The sequence below is a fragment of the Camelus ferus genome, chromosome 2 (assembly GCF_009834535.1).
Source record: "Camelus ferus isolate YT-003-E chromosome 2, BCGSAC_Cfer_1.0, whole genome shotgun sequence".
NCBI lineage: Eukaryota > Metazoa > Chordata > Mammalia > Artiodactyla > Camelidae > Camelus > Camelus ferus.
This window is the reverse complement of record NC_045697.1, coordinates 73,094,091-73,108,392: the sequence shown is the minus strand read 5'-3', so window position 1 is coordinate 73,108,392 and position 14,302 is coordinate 73,094,091. Positions and strand designations below refer to the sequence as shown.

The following is a 14,302-nucleotide window of genomic DNA, read 5'->3' as shown; positions in this document are numbered from 1 at the left end:
GAACTGCCAGGGAATTAGCTCCACATAATACACAACATTTCTTGGAGATGGAGATGCTTGGGCAAAATTTTGAAGGGAAAACTGTGTTCAGCAAAATGAAAGGACTGGTAGGAAGATGGCCTTGGCTTCCTGGCCAGACCCAGACATGTAAGGGTGCACAGCAGATTTTATGACTTGCAGTATGTAGTGCTGTCGGCACAGGTGTATGTGTGTAAGGGAGCAGCAGTCAGACGCTCCTTCAGTGATCCAGAAGAAGTGAACTCTAATTACCTTTTGTCCTATGAGGGGCTTCATTTCCATGATGCCACTTCTTATCACTTTCAGTATGTTGATTTTTTTTTTTCCCTTCCTGAAAGAAAGGAAACAAGTTGCAATTAATGAATCTTGTCCATATCTGTTATCAGTTTACTTTATATGACCTCTCCCATGGAGTGATTCTCGCACTTCTTAGTCATTTTTAATTCTAAAGGAATATTTTAAAATATGGCCATGCATTTGCAGGCTTCAGTCTGTTGCCTGACCACCAGTACATGTTGAGGCTCTTCCTCTCAGCTTTTAACTTATTTTAATCTACTTTAAGTTAATGATTAATACCTACACCAGCTGTTATCTGCTGTCAGTACACACAGTAGCACAAAAACACTTACCTGCACTTAGTTCTAACACTGTGGGATATTTACTTAGCTTTCTTCCCTTCCCCCGCATTTGTTTGTCTTTTGGATGAGTTCCTTTATGCTAGGTGTTAGCTTTTTCACCTTGGGTCAATTGTTCTTATACTATAGTGTGTCTCAAAATCACCTTGAAGTTATTGGTAAAAATACAGATTCTCCCTGAATGTTTTAATTCAAAAGCTTTGAAGGAGTAGCACATGAAGTGGGAAATCTTGCCTTACTAACTGATATGCAGGGCGTTTATTAACAGAACTCAACAGTGGGCACACTTATAGCCTCTAATGTGAACACTGTAGCACCGTGTTTTTGCCCTGTGTCCTTGAGTCCACCTCTCATGATCACAGAATAAATAGCAGGGTTTCACTTGCAGACTGATGCCATGCAGAATATCTAATAGGAAGCTCTTGAATTCGTGCCTTTGTAAACCACGTACGTGCAAACACTAAACTTCTCCTTGTTTACAGACCCTGTATACTACAATTCATGCTTTTGCGTCAGGACAACTTTTGGTGGCAAATGTTGAAATAGCAAATCAGTTTCCTTCATTAGGCTTAGTTTTAAATCTATTGAAGAGTTAAGTGTCCTCTAATAGTCAAGGTTCTCCCTAGCAATAAACCAATAGGAGATACACATGGAGGAAGTGTTATAATAAGGAATTGGATCACATCAAAATGAGGCTAGCATGTCCAGACTTGCAGAATCAATATCCCAGTTCAAGTCTGAAGGCTGGCAGGCTGTTGTAGAACCAGGAAGAGCTGATGTCTCAGCTTCAAGGCTGTTAGGCAGGAGAATTCTCTTTTATTTGGGGGAGGATCAGCCTTTTGTTCTATTCAGCCCCTCAACTGATGGGATGAGGCCACCCACCTGGCTACCTTGCCTGCTTCTCTTCTAGCATCCTTAGCTGCTTCCTTCTTCTATCTTTCCCTTGATTCCTTCTGTCTTTTCTTCTTTCTACCCTCACTTGCTCACCTCCATTTCTATCATCTCTGACTTTATGACTTTCTTCTCTCTTCCCCTCTTCTTTTTTCTTTCTTCCTTCTTTCCTACATAGCCTCTTTCTTTTCCTCTTTATCCAGTTTACACAAAAAGGGGGAAATGATCTACTTTTGGCAAGTTAATTACTAATACCTTTTTAAAGAAAAAAAATTCATCACTTACATACAAAGTTGGCATTTCAGTTAGGAGTCATACAAATTTATACTATTATCTTCACATTTCTCACAGATTATAAATTAGACTGGTTCTTCCCTTGGATGTGATTTGACTGTAAAACCTCAAGTGTTCCAGCAGGGGCTGGGGTTGGGGGTGGGAACAGCTTCTTGCCAAAGTGTCACCCCCTTGTGAATTCTGGGATAAAGCTGTCACATGAAGACTCTTCCCTTCCTTGAGTGATCTGCTGGGTCAGGTTCCCTCATCAAATGTGTCAGTGTGAGTCGGTCTTTACTACTCTTATCAGCTTAAATTCCAGCCCTCTCATCACCATTTAACATTTCTCTGGCATGATTTAAATGGATTTTGACGGTATTCCAATATCAGAGAGCATATTCTGCCAGTATAAAACATGTTCAGTAGCTACAATCACAAAACATCTAAATTTATCCAATTTAATTTCTTGGATGCTTTTTCCCCTCACCCCACATGCCAAACTAAGTCATTTTTCCTGCCTAGTGGTACACACAGGCCCCAAAGTACCCAATCTGAAAATGTTAAGATTGATTTAATGCTTTCAACTTTCTTTGCGTTACTCTTGTAACTCTGCATCCTCAAATATTCCAGGTAATATTTTACCAGAATTTGAATGCTGGGTATACTACAAAAGATTTCTTAAATGTTAGGGCTCACGTATTTAACTGTCTTCCAACCACCCAATCTTACAGATGAAGAAATGTGATGCACAGAAGATAAGAGATTTGCCCCAAATCATACTTCTAGAGAGTGGCCAAACTGGTTCCAGGCCGGGCTCTATTAGTCAACATTAGTACACATTTGGGCCAGTCCAGATATTGTTCTAAGTGTTTTGGGGTAGGGACATTGACTACGCATTGGATAATATCCAAGCTTGTAGATTACTTGCCAGCTCAAAAAGAAAGCATCTCTTTTATAAATGCATATTCTTGGTACTGAAAAATCCCTTTGACATCTCTGCACATCTTACAATCAATTATTAGATAAATACTATTTCTTGGGGTGTCCGAGTTGAACTCTATGAAATCACTGAACTATTTTTTGACTTAAAAATTATAAGTTAATATTGTTTTATCTAATACTTTGATGACATATTTAACAGCCTCCAGAAATAAAATTATGCCAAAATCTGTCCTTTCATTTCATAAGTGTTAAAATGAAAGTGGGTGGGAGTGGGTGGAGGAAAATAGGAATTTTGACCAATTGGAACAGAAAATATAATCCAAAGGGAAACATAACTTATGTAAATCTTTCAAAAGGGCCATTGCAACCAACGGAGAATAGACAAGAATTAAAATCTAAATATTACAGATACTTGACAATATCTCTTTAACAGCTTCAGATTGATTCCTTTTTGCCTGAGCATACTGGCTCACTCACTCCTCCATCATATATCTGTAGCTTGACTGACTCCCAATTCTTGCTGATGCAGTGTGTGGGAACCAGCTCCATTATCTTTAGTTTCCAGGATTATAAGATATCTAATAAACTTAGCAACCAGCATGCCAAGTACATGCAATGCAGCCAGCTGGTGAAGTCTTGTTGCGTATTAAAGAGAAACTTTGCTTTCATTTTGAAAGGAGTCTTTCGAATCTTTTCTTTCATATGTAATGTCTCAGTTGTGGATGCATTAATCTAAAACTTCATCTTAACTGTGGTTTTCTGCCTGCTGCCACAAAGAGGGAACACAAGTCGTTATAGAGCAAGTAGCATGCTACTAACAAGAAAAAATATGAAATCTGTTATGAGATGACCATTTCAAATTTATAAACTTTGAGGAATTATCTACACAATTAGGAAGTGAGTGTCTGACAGAGAATGTGAAGGGTGTTTGAGATGCAGAACCAAATGCACAGTATGTTCTCAGATCTATCCCAGTATTTCCAATGCTCTATTTTTGAAATGGGTGCATAAATGTTCAAAGTTATCATTTGTGAATGTACAGTTTACATCACTGCTAATTAACTCATTGTTTCCTTAGTTACCAATTGGTATCCTGATTTATTCCGAATTTTTTTGAGATGGCTCTAATTAGCTTGGTGCTGAGATAGGAGACCAAAAAGGAATAAAATAATTTGCTAACAGGACTGTAACAATCAGAATCCATAAACTGAGAAACATGAGGAGATATTTTAAAAGCTGTGACCATATGAATTAAATATAAGATATTCAGAATCATACTTCTGTGAGAGAGAAAATGAAGAATAGATTCATACATGAGAAAGCATAGTCCAACTTCTCCATTCAATCTTTGGGAACAATGAGGGAAGGACCATTTTTTTAAAGTTCGAAAATGAGTTTGTGATAGTCAGGGTTGGAATGCATGTTGCCTGATTTTCAATCCAGTATTCTACCGTGCAATAGAGACGTAAAGTGATCAAGGCAAAATTCCTTCTGACTTACTGAAAGCACAGGAGAAACAAGTGCTATTTGTCTTCACAGAAAAAGATTAAGGTTTGGAGAATTGATTTTTACAAATGAGAAATTAGAATATTCTCTTGGTGTCCTAGCATTCTCCCCATTGAAGGTGCCCAAGAGAGAATACAACTATAAAAGTCGTAGTAAGTGTCAGTGTGTAAATGATAGACATGATGCTAGGACATATGGGCTAAAGAAATGAGGGCAATATCCTTTTCTGTCATGTGTCTGACAGTTTGAAGAGAGAAATTGCAAAGAACGTATGATAGTTCTCTGTAGCAGCTGGAAGTTACATGGACATACAAACATCTTCTTGCTCATTCATATCATAAAAAATATGATTTTTAAGGAAGTAAGTGTTTAGGATGTCTGTGTTTATATCATGACTGTGAGAAGTTGGCTTAATAACCAAACATTTTTCTCAACCATGACAGGCATGATTTTTACTGGGTAAGATGACTGTCTAAAATGGATTTTCCTTAAAATTAAAAAAAAAATGAAAACAGATCATTGCAAATCTAGGAACAGTATTTACATTTAATTTGGAAAGGAGATTGATGGCAAGGAGTAAACCAGGTGTGCAACTCTCAAGAAAAAAAAAAAAACAATGAGGGGAAACTTATGATTATTTTTGAAAAGAATTGAAGAGACAGTCCTGAAAGTTGGAAAATTGGATATATGTACTATGTGGAAGTGACAGTGAGAATGAGTTGAGCTGAAGCCATCCAAATTAAAGCCCCTAAAGGAAGAAAAGACAGACTGGAAAAAGATGGAGCATTATTATTGAAGAGAAAGTGAGTATTTATATGAGTGGACACATGACTTTAGGGATTTGAAATGCAACAGATGGCATGGATCTGAGAGCTAATTTTCAGAAGATATTTAAGTATGTTTAAGGTTCATTGAGTGTATGATCTAGTAAGAAGGAAACCCTGATTCAAATTGACCAGAATCCTGAGAAACCTGCCAGATTGACTTTCCATATAATGATGCCACAGAGAACTGAATGTGTCTGGTAGATTCAATGAATACACATGTGTCCTGTCACAGAGCACAGAGGACCCCTTATCTCTAAAGGATAAAATTTGGGGTAGGAGAGTTAATGTTTTTCCAAGAAGTAAATTAGTGGTGTTTCCTAATGTATACCTTCAAATGTGCGACAGAATTAATAGAACAAAAGTGGTGATTAACTTCTAGGAAATTCATCTTTTTTTACATATGTTAACTTTGGCTGATTTGTTTCTAGACCTTTATGAAATACAAAAAGAAAGATTTCATATGAAGAAGTATTAAATATAGATTTTAGCAATTAGTATTAGAGTTTGCCAGTAGGAACTTTGTTTTCCCCCTCAAGCCTAAAGACTCTTTGGAAGAAATTTTTGTGTTTTAAAGAATTATTTAAATCCATGGAAATAGGTAGGAAAGACATGCACAGTTTAGAGATTCCCAGATGAGAACTTCTCTCCAGTATTTTTTATATATTGCTTTTGCATCTTAAACCAGACCTCACAGATCCTAAAGATTATACCAGCTGAACGCTATCCAGCTATCAGTCCATGATCTTTAGATGAAGTGCACCGTACAAGACATACGGTCCTTTCTTCACAAGAAGCTGTAATTTGTCTGTTTTCACGTGGATACCTGTGCACCAGTAAATCTTCACACTTTCAGCCCTATTCCCAGTCCATTCATGACATGATTTGCACTTTTCTCCTACCAGTATTTCTCAAGAAATGGATTAAGCAATTGCTCCAGTCTATCAAGCTCTGAAGTCATTTGATTCTGAGATTAGTTTCACATTTCCCCTGACTGTTAACAATTTTACAGTATGGCCAGAATGCCTGCTGAAATTCCTACTGTCACATTTGAGATGTAGAGAAGCCACAAAGACTTAAAACATTAAGAAGAGAATAAAGTCTGTATTATTCATAAGAAGATAGGGAGGTACCTGAAACATTAACAGAATAAGTTACATTATCTATTTAGTTGGAAATGATTCTTCCAAGTTTTGTCCTTGTGGAATTTTTTCTAGTTTTATTAGGGTTATTCTGGATTTTGTAGGTATTATGACTTGGAGCACTTTCCAACAGGAACCTTGTAACCATGAGCTACTTATTTTTTCAGAATTATACTAGTTTTTTCTTTTTTTTTTCCCATCTCCTTAACCATTGCTATGCACCACAGTTGTTGATTCTCTTTTTTCTCCTTTTTTATCGATATGGTGACAGAATCACTATGCAATTTTGTAGAGCTTTATGATTCTAGCCACAAACTTTGGGAAAGAAAGCTTTTTACTATGAGTGGTAACATTTCTAGCGATTTTATTTATGTTTATCTTTTATTTTAATAGTCATTTGGTCATTCTTGAAAGAAACGTATCCCCTTTAACATCTGTTTCATTGTCTTGGGTTTTAGGAGTATTTTCAGGGGTTTTAGAATGAATATTTTCAGGGTAATTTTCACCTGGTAGCATTTGGAAAATTTTTACATCCAAAGCAAAAAAATTCTAAATTGATCTTGACCACATTGTGTTAGACAGCTAACCTCAGTCTTGCTACCTGGATATTATCTCTAAATAATTAAAGCACAAGGCTTGTATTGTTCGTTTGTTTTTTAATATATAAAGAATAGATTATAAAAGCTTTGATAGCTAAAATTACTCATACTCTTGGACTGGTACGACCCAAAGTGTGCTCTTATCTGGGATAGTAGTTACCTGTGGGGGAAAAAAGCTGCAGGAAGGCAGCAGACGAGGAATTCAGTGGAGCAAGGAGGCTGAGAAATGCAATGCAAAACTGATGACTTCTCAGTGTCTAGAAAGTGCTAAAATTTATTCTGGTCATCTCAAGGGGTTTATGACATGACATATACTCCCAAACAAAATCACAGTATCATCCTCTTTAACAGAAACTTCCATTATACTAATATTCACAGGAATATATTTTGGAAAACACAGTTTTAGACAATTTCCTTACTTAGGATAGAAATCATCTCTGGCCTTCCAGGTTTTCTCACTAGTATTTATTTTTTTTAACATGAAAAGGGTATTTCTCTTTCTAATCCATCTAAAGCTGTCTGTAGGCAAAATTATGAATATACTCGCTTCTTCCTTGGACTGCCATCTTTTCATTCCTGCCCATTCTGTACTCTCCCCTCCAGGCTTCTTCCTAAGTAAGCTGAGCCTGTGACACCACCTTGTCCTCTGGGCTTCCTCGCGTCACAGTCCCCGGCCTCTGTCTACACCTGCTGAACATGTCAGCATTCCTTGCTTCAGAGCACAACTCTATGCTAACAAGTTTGTAGATCTGAAGAAGTTTATAGAGACTCACAGATCTTTATCTCTTCTGTGTCATTTATGGCCATCAGAAGACAAGGGCACAGTCATTTTCTTGCTGGACTCAAGGCAGTGTTTCTAGGTGGAAGTTTAAGTTAGGTGCTATGCCAGCATGACAGCTAAAATAGGACGTCTGAGACATCAGTCACAGTTTTAGTCTAGCTAGTAAGTATGTGTATTCGTCTCTGTGCAGATCGATGCATCTCTTTAAATCTTTTTTTTCTGGATCTATTTTATTCAAAAAATACATATTGAATACTTATTGTGTGTTATTCTTGAGATAGGTGTTGTGGGTGGAATGACTATGAAATTCACTATGACATCTTGAATTAATAAATTCCTAAGGAAAGGGATGTACCTTGGTAGAAAAATGAGAGGATGGTTTGGGGCCAAGTATGATCTAATGCATTCATTTCAAAAATTATTTTGGGGGGGAAGGAGTTAAACTAGATCTTGGGAATTACTTACCATCTAGGGTTACAGTTTACCTAATAGATTAAAACACAAGCTTAGGAAATTAGTTAAATAGCATTTTAAAAAGTACTTGGAAGGTATCTGATGCTTCTAGAGAAGCATTGTAATAGTTTTTAAGAGAAGAACCAGAACTTCATTGAATTTTCACATATTTTATTGTTCACTCCAGTGTTGTCTCATTTTAAATTACTGATGTAATTGTATTGTGTATTTGTTCTGGAGGCTAGAGATCTGAAATCACAGTGCTGGCAGGACTGTGTCCTCTCTGAGGTTAGAGGGAAGACTCTGTTCCATGCCTCTCTCTTAGCTTCAGGTGATTTCTGACAATACGTGGAGTCCCTTGGCTTCAGCTTTACTCCTCCAATTTCTGCCTCATCTTCATGGCCTCTTGTGTGTGTGTGTGTGTGTGTGTGTGTGTCCATGTCCAAATTTCCCTCTTCTTTTTACAACATAAAGTTGTATTGGATCTAAGGCCCATCCTTCTCTAGTGACCTCATTTTAGCTTGATTACATTTGTAAAGACTCTGTTTCTAAATTAGGTCATATTCACAAGTTTCAAGTGGACATGCATTTGAAGCGAAAGGCATTGTCCAACCTAGAACAGTAAGTGTGGCATGTTTTAATCAAAGAGCAAAAGTGCCAGTGAAATACAGAGTTAGTGCAGGAAGTTAGCAGTGACATTTTGGGTCAATACAATGATTTTCTTATAATCATTATGTCCATAGTTTTACTTTTGATCCCAATATGAGGATATTCTTTTTAATAAAATTACTCATATAACACTTATATTTAAACTTCCACATCTCTCTAGAATTAAACCTCCCAGATAGTACATAGTTTTTTCTTTTTCTATTCTCTTTTTCAAAAAAAGGTAATCACGATCATGATTGAATAACTACTAGTAGAATTAAGTAATCACCAAAAATACCAAAATGATGTTGTTAGTATTACTTCTATTTCTATTTTATTCTTTTTACATATGTGTCTTTAATATTGCCTCTGTTTTATATTTTGTCATGGGAGGAGTGTTTTAGTTGCTTCATTTCTCTTACATTTTGGAAAGTGACTTTAAACATTCCTTAAAAATTTTTGAACTAAATTTCCTAATTGATCAAAATCCAGAAATAAATACAAATTTTACCTTCCACTATGAAAGAGGAAGAATTAATGCTCTTGGCTTTCTGCAGATTTTCTCAGATTTTCTTAATTTATTCTTGAAAAATAAATCTAAACTATTATATAATTATATGTTAATATGATTATATTAGTGTAATCTAAAAGATATAATTACATTTAAATAACTTCTATGGGCTTCTGGCATTTGCTTTTCTAGTCAGAGCTGCAGCAATTATTTGGATTTACATCTAAGTAATTAATTAGGATTAGCTCCTGCAGTCTTGGCTCCTTAATTTTTACTGCTCACTAATAGTCTAGAGCATCTCTTCTAATATTTTACTCAGAAAAAATAACTCAGGAATACACATTCTTTACCATATTTGTAAACACCTTTCAGTAAATTTTGCCCAATTATGGATGACAATGACAACTTGGCTGGGTACAGAATTCTACATTCACAATCCTTCCTTGAGCCTTTGTAAAAATGATTTCATGTGAAATCCACTTTTTTATGTGAAGTCTAAGAGAAGTCTTTCCTTGAAGGAACTTGTTTTCAGCTTTGGATTTGGGGATGTTTTTCTTTCTGTATCTGTCAGATTGAAAATTATCACTAGGATTTCTGTAATTTCATGTCTTTTAATATTTTTTCTCTTCTTCAGAAATGTAATAGACTTAAAAATTCTTCATTCGGGGAATATTTCAGTCTGACTTTTAAATTATCTTTTTAATATAATAGTTCTTATATAATTTCTTATAACTTATAATTATTTATTCTCTATATTTATATCTGTAGTATCTCTTTACTATGTGTGGTTTGGAGGTTTTGTACATTTTAAAACAGCTCTCTTTTTTAAAGAAGTTAGTTTTAGTGTTACTTCTAGAAGAATCCTTTCCTGATTATCCTAGTCAACAGTGATAAAATAATACCACCAGCTTAACAGCGAAACTTTTTTCTCACTATTAAAGTTATATGGAAAGAACCAAGTCTTTTCATCACTGTATCCAGTGGATCCTTATTTATGTTGGTAGGCATCTCTGCTTAATGGCATTTCAAATCATCCTATTCCATCTCTCCTAGTGTTGTACAGTGTATAGTTTAAGGTCATTTTTTCCTACTGTATTAAGGTCCTGAAGCAGATATTGCTTATTTTCTTTTTAATACAATCAATGTTTAAAATATACATTTCCTGTGGATCTTCTTAGTAAAAGTAACTTCTTTTGAATTGTATTTAGTTGTTACATAGTACCCACGTGTGTGTGTGTGTGCATGTGTGTGTTTGTATTTCTGAGAATTTATGCTAGAGTGATATGAGGCTGGTCTAGATCCCAGGTGATAGTATGTGCAAAATACTGTTAGTGAACAGAAAGAAAGAACTATCTTTACAACCAAGAAGTAAAGAAGGAAGGAAGGGACGAATGAACAAACAAAGGAAGGAAGGAAGGAGGAAGGAATGAAAGAGGAAGGAAAGTTGAAGTTTGAGTTCATTATTATATTGATTTCTATGGCCATGTCATTCTTATACACCATGCAGTCTGTTGTAGTGTCTTTAAGAATTGAAATTGTATATATTTTTTTCTGCACTGGAAGAAGATTCAGATTGCCAGGAAATAGACTCAGTATGAGCATTTCACAGTATAGATTCTTGCACCTCTCCTAATCATGATCTTCATCTATTCCTTCTAAATTAAAATCAGAAAAAAAGTAAACATAGGATGACATAGTGTTACCGTCTTCCTCGTCTTGCTACCTATAACCCTGAAAATTATTCAGACAAACTGTATAACATTCCTCTTACTCTCTCTCTACCGTTTGCAGCTTGAAATCCAAAGAGCATATACAATCATTTTAAAGCCTACATATATTTAGGAATTAGAGGAACAGTGTTTCTTTCTTTCTTACTTTTCATTGGTATTTTAAAAAAACTGCTTTTGGATTTTTTGTTTATCTGTTTAGATGACTTATTTGAATTCAGAAAGATATGAAGCAACAACTTCCTGGCTAGATTCAGTTTTTCATTTATTCAACTTTATATGTTTGACAAACAAAAACCATAACAATAGTGGAGTGCTCTTAAACTACATCTATAATAATTGTGTCTTTTCTCATTTTTGACAGTAATCACAGCAAAAAATATTGAATTTCATTTAAATTTAATTAAATCAGTGAACAATAATGATAAAAGAAAAAAAAAGTAAAAAATGTAAAATAAAAAAGTCTTCAAAAGGAATTGATTCACCTGTGGATATATGACAATATGTGAAAAAAAAAAAAGGTAGACGATCAAGAGTTTTCTTGTAACAGAAAAGCTCTTCCCAAACTTCTCTTTCACATAAGATGAAAAGCAAGTGTTCTTAAGTAGGGTGTATAGAAATTAAATTAGATATTAACATGGCTGCTGACTAAGTATGTGCAAGTTTGGTACTGTATATCTAAGGTCAATAAAATCTTTTTTATATGTTTTCAGTATTTTACTATGTCTTTAATTTTATTATAATTGTATTAATCCCAAAGACAGAAGGTTCATATTTTTAAGACAAATTTCCTGCAAAAGACAACAGAAAATATTATGTTTAAACAGAATAGATGTATACACTGCTGTAACTAAAAATTGAGAAAATAATTTGAAAATTAAAAGTTGATATTTGACCAACATATAAACACGTTTCTAAACAATAAAATTTTTTTCTAATTAGTATATGATTCAATATAAAAGTATTTATAAAACAAAACAAAACAAGTATAATTGTTATATCTTTCTGATTTATTGACTGTTTTGTACATAATATATATATCTCTGTTTCTAGAAAAATTTATGATCCCAGTGTCAATTTTATTTATTTATAGGCATTCCATTATTGTTATGGTTTTTGTTTGTCTAAAATATCTTTTTTTAAGATAACATATAGTTGGATTTTTGCTTTTATATCCAGTTTACTATCTCTGTCTTTTGATTAAGGTGTTTAGACTATTTATATTTCATTTAATTTTTGTGTGGTTGCATTTTCATTTACCATTTTACTGTGTCTTTTCTGTATATCTCCTGTCTTTTTTGTTCCTTTGTTTCTAATTTCTTTAGTGCTAAACAAATATTTCATGTATCATTTTAATTCTTTCTTGTCTTTTTTAAGTTTTTTCTTAATATTTGCTTTACAGATTACAATATTCTGTATTCTAATTTATTATAGTATACTTCAATACTAACTAGGTCTGATAAAATATAATAACTGCCCCAAAATAGCCCCATTTCCTCCTTTGGACCATTATTGTAACTTATTAAGTCTATATTTGTTATAACAACAATATTGTGTTATTATAATTGCTTTATACAATCTGATGTCTTTTTAAAAAATTAGAAGAAAATGATAAAAATGCACCTGTAAACGTTTCAAATTAGCCCACAGTTACCGTTTATGACTAGCCATTATTTTTTAATTGATTCTTTCTTCTAGCATTTGGAACATGGCTCTTTTCAGTCTATCTTTTTCATTTGAGTTTTTGCATTCTTCAACTACATAATTATTAGTTGGTTATTTTTCATAACTTCAATATCCTTGTTGAAATTTTTATTTATCGTTTCATTATTATCATAATTTATTTTAGTTTTTACCATGGTTTTATTTCTTTAAACATATTTAAAACAGCACATTTGAAATCTTTTTCTAGGAAATCCAACATCATTGGTGGATATTTCTATTGCTTTTTTTTATTCCTTGACAATGCGTGACAATTTCCCATTTCTTTGCATCTTTCATAATTTTTTGTGAAAAACTAGTATAATATACCAAGTACTCACAAATAATATCTATGTATTATATATAGATAGATAGATATAGATCTATATATGTTCTATATTTGATTATATAATGTAGCAACTCTAGATTTTGATATTTTGCTCCAACAGTAGCTGTCAGTTTTTTGTTTATTTTTTGATTCTTGTTTTTGGAACTTCCTGGACATAATCTGTGATGTCTGTCTTCATTGCAGTGTGTAGCCATTTATGTCTCTGTTCAGACATTTTTTATTCTTTTTTTTTTAACTTGGCTTCCTAGGAGATTCTCCTGTGTCTGTGTAACTTAGTGGTCACCCAGTGATTACACAGAAGTTGTGCACAAATAGTTCAAACAAGTAAGGTTTCTGTCCTCTGCAGGTGGATCTGTGTGTGTGGTCAGATCATTTGCAAGTTGCCCAAATTTTACAAATTTTACACTTCTGTACACATGCATGCAGTCACAGGGTTGACGAGGAGTGTCTGAATAGCTTGGACCTACTCTAGTGTCAGCTGGACACAGGCACAGCTTCAGCCAGTAACATGCTTCGCCCAATCACATCCACAATCTTAGGCTAGTAGAACCAAGCAGTTCGCTCTCAACTTGTTTGCTTGCCTTCAAGAAGTCACTTCCACTAATAACGCTGATGGGTGTGGACATCACCCAACATTCCAGATAGAAAGGTTGTTGATCCTCACAGTTTTTCTAAGTCCTGATATAAACACCACACTGAGCTGGGGGAACGGCACAGACTTCTGCTGCTCTCCTTCAAAGTTCAGCAGTTGTTCAAGTACGAACACGTCTCCATTTCTATTCCTCTGGCTAATTTTCAAAGCATTGAAATAATAGATTTTGGCAATTTTGTGACAATATATAGCTGCCTTTTGGAGAGAGGACTTCCCCATCTCCTCAGTCATAGCAAGAAGTGTTGATTTTTTACATTTGTCTATATTTTGCAAAGAAATGAACAAAACCAAAAACCAATCCAAATATATCTTCATGGAGGAAGGTGAGTAGTTATAAAGAAAAACAGAATTCTTTTTCTAGTGTAGAGCATTTTTGTTGTTGTCCCAACATGTCAACCATTTTTAAATGAATTTTAAATTCTAGATGCCCACCTTATAAAAACAGTGTGAATGTAAACTTTGTTGAAAATTCAATAAGAAATGGAAAGGGAAAAATTGGTATATAAAAGGAATACTGTGAAAAATATGGAGAAGTTGAAGATCAAAGCTAAAGATTAAAAGATTGAATCTAGGTAACTTATGTGTAAGAAAATGTGGAAGATGTTTACACGCATAAAAAATTGAATTTTATGCATTAGAACACAAGTGTG

General features: G+C 34.3%; 1 long non-coding RNA gene across 3 annotated transcripts in view; it reads right to left on the bottom strand.

Moving 5' to 3' along the window:
* Positions 1–270: 270 nt before the first annotated feature.
* LOC116657636 overlaps positions 271–14,302 on the bottom strand; it is a 53,539-nt gene continuing 39,507 nt past the window's right edge. For 2 of the 3 annotated variants that reach the window (XR_004312831.1, XR_004312834.1), the window contains one exon: positions 271–349. This is a non-coding gene — a long non-coding RNA (uncharacterized LOC116657636). The remainder of the gene's footprint in view (positions 350–14,302) is intronic. The other variant, XR_004312833.1, reaches the window with a different exon arrangement.